Below are 8,689 nucleotides of genomic sequence, written 5' to 3'. Positions count from 1 at the left end.
TTGGAGAGAAAGCAAGAATAGGTAATATCTGGTTTACCTAAAAACTTCATTATAAATGGGATTATGCTATAAACTTATGAAGTTTATTTTTGGTTTGTACCTATTTGCCTCATCGCCTATATTGATAACAACGTTAACATACCCATTCCTGGGCCTAATTGATTACATACAAATAGAAAAATTATTAGTCAGGTGACCTAAGAGTAATACAAAATGCAGGTTCAGTAACGACATAAAAAAAAAAAAAATCACAGCCTCTTCATAAAAAAAGAACTTTTTCACCAATTTTCATGATCACTGTTTGATTTCTTGTACTCATATATTTATGAATTTTATATAGATATTAATCTCTCTCTCTCTCTCTCTCTCTCTCTCTCTCTCTCTCTCTCTCTCTCTCTCTCTCTCTCTCACGCACACCTTATTTTGTGATGCCAGATAATATCTAATAATCAGTCAATCAACCTCTCTTTGTATTTTGCATGTTTAAAAGTCATTTATCATACTTTATTAACCGTAGCAAATACAAAAAGAAATATGCTTTTCTCTTAACTTTGCATTTTCAACAGCCTAGGTTTCATGAAGTATAAGTGACCCCTGCATGTTGCTTTAGTTAGAGAAAGTTTGAATATGATATTGTAATTTATTCATGGTTTACCATTCGCACTTATGACTTAAGCAAGAGGTTGCAAGTAAAAGGAAATTTTGTTCCCCAATTTAGCTGATCATATGTCTAGCAATTTTGATCATTCTTTTGAAAACAATCCTGTTGAGATACTACCGCTAGAGAGTTATGGGGTCCTTTGACTGGGCTGACAGTATTACATTGGATCCTTCTCTCTGGTTACGGTTCACTTTCCCTTTTCCTACACATACACCTTACTGGCATTCGTGCATAGATTCAAAGAACATTGAGTTTCTCATTTTTAATCTCCGCACAGTCATTTTCTGCTTCATATATTATCTGAAATATAGATTTTTATTTAAAGATGTATCTTCATTGGACAATGTTTCATTTGTGAAAATAATAGATATATAAAGGATATGGGGAACATATGCTGTATCTTCTGCCAAATGTTTCCTAGAGTTCATGGAGAAATACGTTTATGTTGATCTCTGAGGAGGGTAAGACACTAAGTAAACCTGTATCGGTAGTATAAGAAGGTGTTTTTCTCCCGTGACTACCAGTTGGTTAGATTCTCTCCTGAAGAAAAGCTCTGAAAATTTAGCTGGTTAGAACTTTGAACGTCACCTGTGTATACATGGCATGTCAATTACAGTGAATGGGAGAATCTATTAAGCAAATATTAAGAGTTCTTCACCAATGATACAGGTAAGCTTATGAATGTACGAATGGGATCAGACTTTCCTAGAGGGCGAGTGTTGAGCATAATGGTGGAATCACACTAGCTTTTATTTCTTGCTCGAGGTTTCTGCCAACCTCCAGCGATGATAGCGAGCAAAAGTGATGTAGCGTCACACAACGATATCACAATACGAGGAGCAATTGGGAAAAAGCTAAACGAAACTGATCAGCTGATATCATCTTGGCGACCAGAAATTTTCTAATTGTTGCAGTATTAAGTATTATCGGTATATTATGAGAATTGGAGAATTCTATAATTCTCTTGAGCCTTGTTGGACCCAAGATTGTCAAGCAAAAGCACGTACTATTTGCAGTCGCCATATTGTGTTTTTACATTTGTGCTTGCTGCTTCCCGTCTAGTTGGGAAGCCAATATCTCGAGCAACTAGTTCGCAGGCTTTCCATTTTCGGCAGCAACGGCTTCCTGCTGGCGAAAACAAGCCTAGCGTCATTTTAGCTTTATAACGTTTTGAATTTCGTGATTCATTCTGTCAAATCTTTAATAATTTTTACATTGCTGGGTTTACTAAAGGGTTTCTAGTAACTAATAGAACAATTATAAGGATTTTGTATGCCTCAAAGAATTTTTAGTCCATCTGCGGAGACTCCATTTACTCTTGGGTTGAGCGATTTAGTTTAAACGTTTAGAGAGTTCTTATGATCTTGTTTAACTTATTCTTGAATTCGTATACCGTGTTACTATCCACTACATTCAGAGTTACTATCTACCACATTCGCTGAGAGAGAGAGAGAGAGAGAGAGAGAGAGAGAGAGAGAGAGAGAGAGAGAGAGAGAGAGAGAGAGAGACTCACTCAGGTTACTTACGTACGTTGAACCCTTGCAGCCAAAGATAATAATAGGAAAAATGTTACTTGGTTCTTCATTTAGAATTTTCCACACCGTTCGTATACATAATTGTTCAACACAATTTCGATATAATTCAAACTCTTAGTTCTGTTTGTACATGGCTGTGTTGATACTTAATAGTTGTGTATATATATATATATATATATATATATATATATATATATATATATATATATATATATATATATATATATATATATATATATGTGCGTGTGTGTGTGTAGTTGTGTGTTTCTATATAATGCATCCATATGTGTATCGATAAATGTCTATACGTATATGTATATATGTATATATACATATATATATATATATATATATATATATATATTCAAATAAGCCATATATATTTTGATATATTAATGTCTGGATTCTCTTAACGACCTCGGGATCAGAGCCCCAGGCGAAATCTCACAAAGACAAGAGCTTGGCTCCGGCCGGGAATCGAACCCTGGTCGGCAAGCTTATATAGACAGTGACTAACCCATTCGGCCACGAAGGAAGATAAAAGTCAATGACAATTCTACTGTACTTATACCTGTCGAATTCAGGTATTTTGTACTTAGAATTGAAATCAACCCATCTTCACCATCGTAGCTAATTGGTAGTTTGTTACTTGGCATTCAATTAATGATAAATTTTGCACATTTTTACGTGTTTTTCATATTCAAATAAGCCATATATATTTTGATATATTAATGTCTGGATTCTCTTAACGACCTCGGGATCAGAGCCCCAGGCGAAATCTCACAAAGACAAGAGCTTGGCTCCGGCCGGGAATCGAACCCTGGTCGGCAAGCTTATATAGACAGTGACTAACCCATTCGGCCACGAAGGAAGATAAAAGTCAATGACAATTCTACTGTACTTATACCTGTCGAATTCAGGTATTTTGTACTTAGAATTGAAATCAACCCATCTTCACCATCGTAGCTAATTGGTAGTTTGTTACTTGTGAGATTTCGCCTGGGGCTCTGATCCCGAGGTCGTTAAGAGAATCCAGACATTAATATATCAAAATATATATGGCTTATTTGAATATGAAAAACACGTAAAAATGTGCAAAATTTATCATTAATTGAATGCCAAGTAACAAACTACCAATTAGCTACGATGGTGAAGATGGGTTGATTTCAATTCTAAGTACAAAATACCTGAATTCGACAGGTATAAGTACAGTAGAATTGTCATTGACTTTTATCTTCCTTCGTGGCCGAATGGGTTAGTCACTGTCTATATAAGCTTGCCGACCAGGGTTCGATTCCCGGCCGGAGCCAAGCTCTTGTCTTTGTGAGATTTCGCCTGGGGCTCTGATCCCGAGGTCGTTAAGAGAATCCAGACATTAATATATCAAAATATATATGGCTTATTTGAATATGAAAAACACGTAAAAATGTGCAAAATTTATCATTAATTGAATGCCAAGTAACAAACTACCAATTAGCTACGATGGTGAAGATGGGTTGATTTCAATTCTAAGTACAAAATACCTGAATTCGACAGGTATAAGTACAGTAGAATTGTCATTGACTTTTATCTTCCTTCGTGGCCGAATGGGTTAGTCACTGTCTATATAAGCTTGCCGACCAGGGTTCGATTCCCGGCCGGAGCCAAGCTCTTGTCTTTGTGAGATTTCGCCTGGGGCTCTGATCCCGAGGTCGTTAAGAGAATCCAGACATTAATATATCAAAATATATATGGCTTATTTGAATATGAAAAACACGTAAAAATGTGCAAAATTTATCATTAATTGAATGCCAAGTAACAAACTACCAATTAGCTACGATGGTGAAGATGGGTTGATTTCAATTCTAAGTACAAAATACCTGAATTCGACAAGTACAAGTACAGTAGAATTGTCATTGACTTTTATCTTCCTTCGTGGCCGAATGGGTTAGTCACTGTCTATATAAGCTTGCCGACCAGGGTTCGATTCCCGGCCGGAGCCAAGCTCTTGTCTTTGTGAGATTTCGCCTGGGGCTCTGATCCCGAGGTCGTTAAGAGAATCCAGACATTAATATATCAAAATATATATGGCTTATTTGAATATGAAAAACACGTAAAAATGTGCAAAATTTATCATATATATATATATATATATATATATATATATATATATATATATATATATATATATATATATATATATATATATATATATATATATATATATATATATATATATATATATATGTGTGTGTGTGTGTGTGTGTGTGTGTGTGTATGTATATGTACATATATGTATGTATGTATTTATATCCCTTACGTGATGAAAGGATTTGCGAATCAGCCATGATCAGCAAAACTGATAGTCGTGACCAATCATACTAGCCTGGTTTGCTGGGAGGGATCGGATTAAAGTCTCTCATCATCACTAATCAGCATTGGCCTCTATGGTGAAGAAAGCTAGACGAAACTCCAGACATGAATTGACACATCTGAGGCCTTTGTTCTGCAGTGGACCAGAACCGGCTGCATTTTGTTGTTTTTGTTGTTATGTATATATATATATATATATATATATATATATATATATATATATATATATATATATATATATATATATATATATACAGTATATAAATATAAAAGTTTGTACATACATATATACTGTATACATTATATATATATATATATATATATATATATATATATATATATATATATATATATATATATATATATAGATATATATATATATATGTATATATATATATATATATATATATATATATAAAAGTTTGTACATACATATATACTGTATACATTATACACACACACACACATACACACACACACACATACACACACACACACATATATATATATATATATATATGTGTGTGTGTGTGTGTGTATGTATATATGCATTTATTTATGTATATGAAAATAGGCTTAAGAATATATAATTATATGTATATATATGTATGTATATATATATAATATATATATATATATATATATATATATATATATATATATATATATATATATATATAATTTATGTATACATATATATGCACATAATTATATGCATTTTTGTATTGTAAATGTATATTCACTTTATAATTATAGCTATATATATATCTATATATGTATGCATATATATATATATATATATATATATATATATTTATATATATATGCATATATGTATATACGTGTATATGGTATGCAAAATAACTTTATACATTCTTTTTGTCATATATATATATATATATATATATATATATATATATATATATATATATATATATATTCATGTATTTATATTATATATATATATATATATATATATATATATATGCATACATGTATAGTTATATATATTAGATAAAGATATGTATATATGTACATGGGTAACTCTCACACTGAAACTCAATGTTCAGTCTTTATAAAATAAACATAAGGGAAAGGAAAACATAGGCTGAATCATTGTGTTTTTCAAGAGAATTGATTTGTTGAGAGAAATTTTTCAAACTTATATATATGGTACAGTGAGAGTACGAACATATATACGGACATTTGCAGAACAGTTCTTCAGAGAAACAAGGTAACTGTAAGGACTTGAGCTCGTAGTTGTTTTAGGGGGTGATGCTCCTACCCTTTAGGCAACTGGATTGCTAATATGGGCAGTAGGTTGGCCAGGGCACTAGCCACCTGTTGAGATACTACCACTAGAGAGTTATGGGGTCTTTTGATTGGCCAGACAGTATTTCACTGGATCCTTCTCTCTGGTTACGATTCATTTTCCCTTTGCCTACACACACACACACACACAAACACACACACACACCGAATAGTCTGGCCTATTCTTTACACATTCTCCTCTGTCCTCGTACACCGGACAACACTGAGATACCAAACAACTTTTCTTACTTCGCTGTAATTGTTCAGTAGCAACTTTTCTCTTTGTAAGGGTAGAAGAGACTCTTTAGCTATTGTAAGCAGCTCTTCTAGAAGGACACTCCAAAATCAAACCATTGTTCTCTAGTCTTGGGTAGTGCCATAGCCTCTGTATCATGGTCTTCCATTGTCTTGGGTTAGAGTTCTCTTGCTTGAGGGGACACTCGGGCACACTTTTCTATCCTATTTCTCTTCCACTTGGTTTGTTAAAGTTTTTATAATTTATATATGAGATATTTATTTTAATCTTGTTGATCTTCTTAAAATATTTTATTTTTCTTTGTTTCCTTTTCTCACTGGGCTATTTTCCTAGTTGGAGCCCCTGGGCTTATATCATTCTGCTTTTCCAACTAAGGTTGTAGCTTAGCAATTAATAATAATAATATAAAATACCAGGTGATTTTTTTTTTTCTATTATCCCTTCACATACTTACTACAATTCATCATCATTTTCATCTACTCTTTCGCCTAGTGACGCAAAAGGCCTCGGTAAGATTTTGCTAGTCGTCTCTATCTCTATCTTCTAAATCAATACTTCTCCATTCATCATCTCCCAATTCACGCTTCATAGTCCTCAGTCTTGTAGGCGTGGGTCTTCCAACTCTTTTAGTGCCTTGTGGAGCCCAATTGAAAGTTTGGTGAAATTATCTCTCTTGGGGAGTGGGAAGAGCATGGCCAAACCATATCCATCTACCCCTCACCATGGTCTTATCCACATATGGCACCTGGATAATCTCTCTTACAGTTACATTTTTAATTCTGTCCTTCCATTTGACTCCCAATATTCTTCTGAGGGCTTTGCTCTAATCTACAAATTCTGTTGGATATTATTTCATTGTCATACCACGACTCATGTCCATACAGTAACACCGATCTCATTAAATTAATATATTACTAAATATTAATATATGCTTATCTGCAACAATTGTTTAAACTTATCCATGTATATACAGAAACATATACGTGGATATATACCCTTCTGAGTGAGGATACCTTTTGTTTATCGCAATGATCAGCAAACCCGTATTAGTCAGGGCCACACATACTAGGTTGGTTTACTGTGAGCGATCAAACGAAAATGTTCTACCGTCGTCAATCTGCTGTGGCCAGTGGTGATGAAAACTGGCCAAACTCCACACATGAATAAGGACATGCCTGAGGCGTTTGTCCTGCAGTGGACTAAAAGTTGTTGCATTTTTGTTGTACATAAATGCACACACATCCATATATATATTTGCACACCAATGTATACTTACACACACACACACACACACATATATATATATATATATATATATATATATACATATGTATATATACATACATGTATATATATATACAATATATATAAATATATATATATATATATATATATATATATATATATATATATATATATATATATATATATATACATGTATATACATATGCATATATACATACATGTATATATATATATATATACAATATATATAAATATATATATATATATATATATATATATATATGTGTGTAAATATACTGTATATATATATGTGTGTGTATATATTCATGGATATATGCACATATAACTCTATTCATATAAACATACATATACATAGACATTTGTGCATAATTTACATACCACTGCTCATATATATATATATATATATATATATATATATATATATATATATGTATATATATATATATATATATATATATATATATAAAGACACAAGTACCAGCAAACTATATACCCATATGTTCAATGTGTACAAGTGTACATACTGTACATGTGAATGATAGCATAGTTCAGAAATCATTTACAACTTGAAGGACAGTTTGACACAGCAATTCCTGATACAACTCGCTCTGAAGAAGTGTACCCAGCCACACCCATACTTCGCGGCGAGTTCCTGTGTTTAGCCCCGCCCACCACCTCTTGCCATCAATTCCTACACTTGCTATCTATAGTCAATTCTTTTTAGTGAGGCAGATCTGCACCGACTCGCAGGGGTGCCCTTTTAGCTCGGAAAAGTTTCCTAATCGTTGATTGGTTAGACAAGATAATTCTAACCAATCAGAGAGCCGGAAACGTTTCCGAGCTAAAAGTGCACCGCTGCAAGTCAGTGCAAATGCCCCTCATTAAAAAAAAAATTGAGTATAGTTACTCACTGCTAAGTAAGGGTGTGGAATGGTGCACTTCTTTGGAGCAAAGTGTGTCAGGGACTCCTGTGTCCGACTGTACATCATTCTTAATTGAGAAACCAGGTATTACCAAAATCAGTTCTGTTGAAGAAAATAAATCTCATCAAATTTGCAAATCTCTTTCCATTGCAGATCCCATATTTGAGTCATTATCAAATATTTCTTTACATAGAACTTGATTCTGTGATGTTTCTTTCTAATAAATTATTAGAATGAACCATAACCTGGCTTCCGGTACAGTGTTTCTATGTACCGTTAAGCGGTTACAAAGGACCTCTCCTCACATTGCATGCAAGGTGCATCCTATCAGGGGTTTTCCCCTAAAACTGCATGGTGCAACTTCTAGCCTCAGTGTGGAGCTAAG

The 8,689-nt window shown here is 33.2% G+C and overlaps 1 protein-coding gene across 2 annotated transcripts in view; it reads left to right on the top strand.

The window, feature by feature from the left end:
• Positions 1-1,153: 1,153 nt before the first annotated feature.
• The window catches only part of LOC137651106 (toll-like receptor 2), a 92,495-nt gene continuing 84,959 nt past the window's right edge, over positions 1,154-8,689 (top strand). For both annotated transcript variants that reach the window (XM_068384252.1, XM_068384244.1), the window contains exon 1: positions 1,154-1,330. The gene's annotated coding sequence lies outside the window, so the exon portion shown is untranslated. The remainder of the gene's footprint in view (positions 1,331-8,689) is intronic.

The sequence above is a fragment of the Palaemon carinicauda genome, chromosome 1 (genome assembly GCF_036898095.1).
Source record: "Palaemon carinicauda isolate YSFRI2023 chromosome 1, ASM3689809v2, whole genome shotgun sequence".
Taxonomy (NCBI): Eukaryota; Metazoa; Arthropoda; class Malacostraca; order Decapoda; family Palaemonidae; genus Palaemon; species Palaemon carinicauda.
The sequence above is the reverse complement of the archived record's forward strand: the minus strand, read 5'-3'. Positions and strand labels throughout refer to the sequence as shown.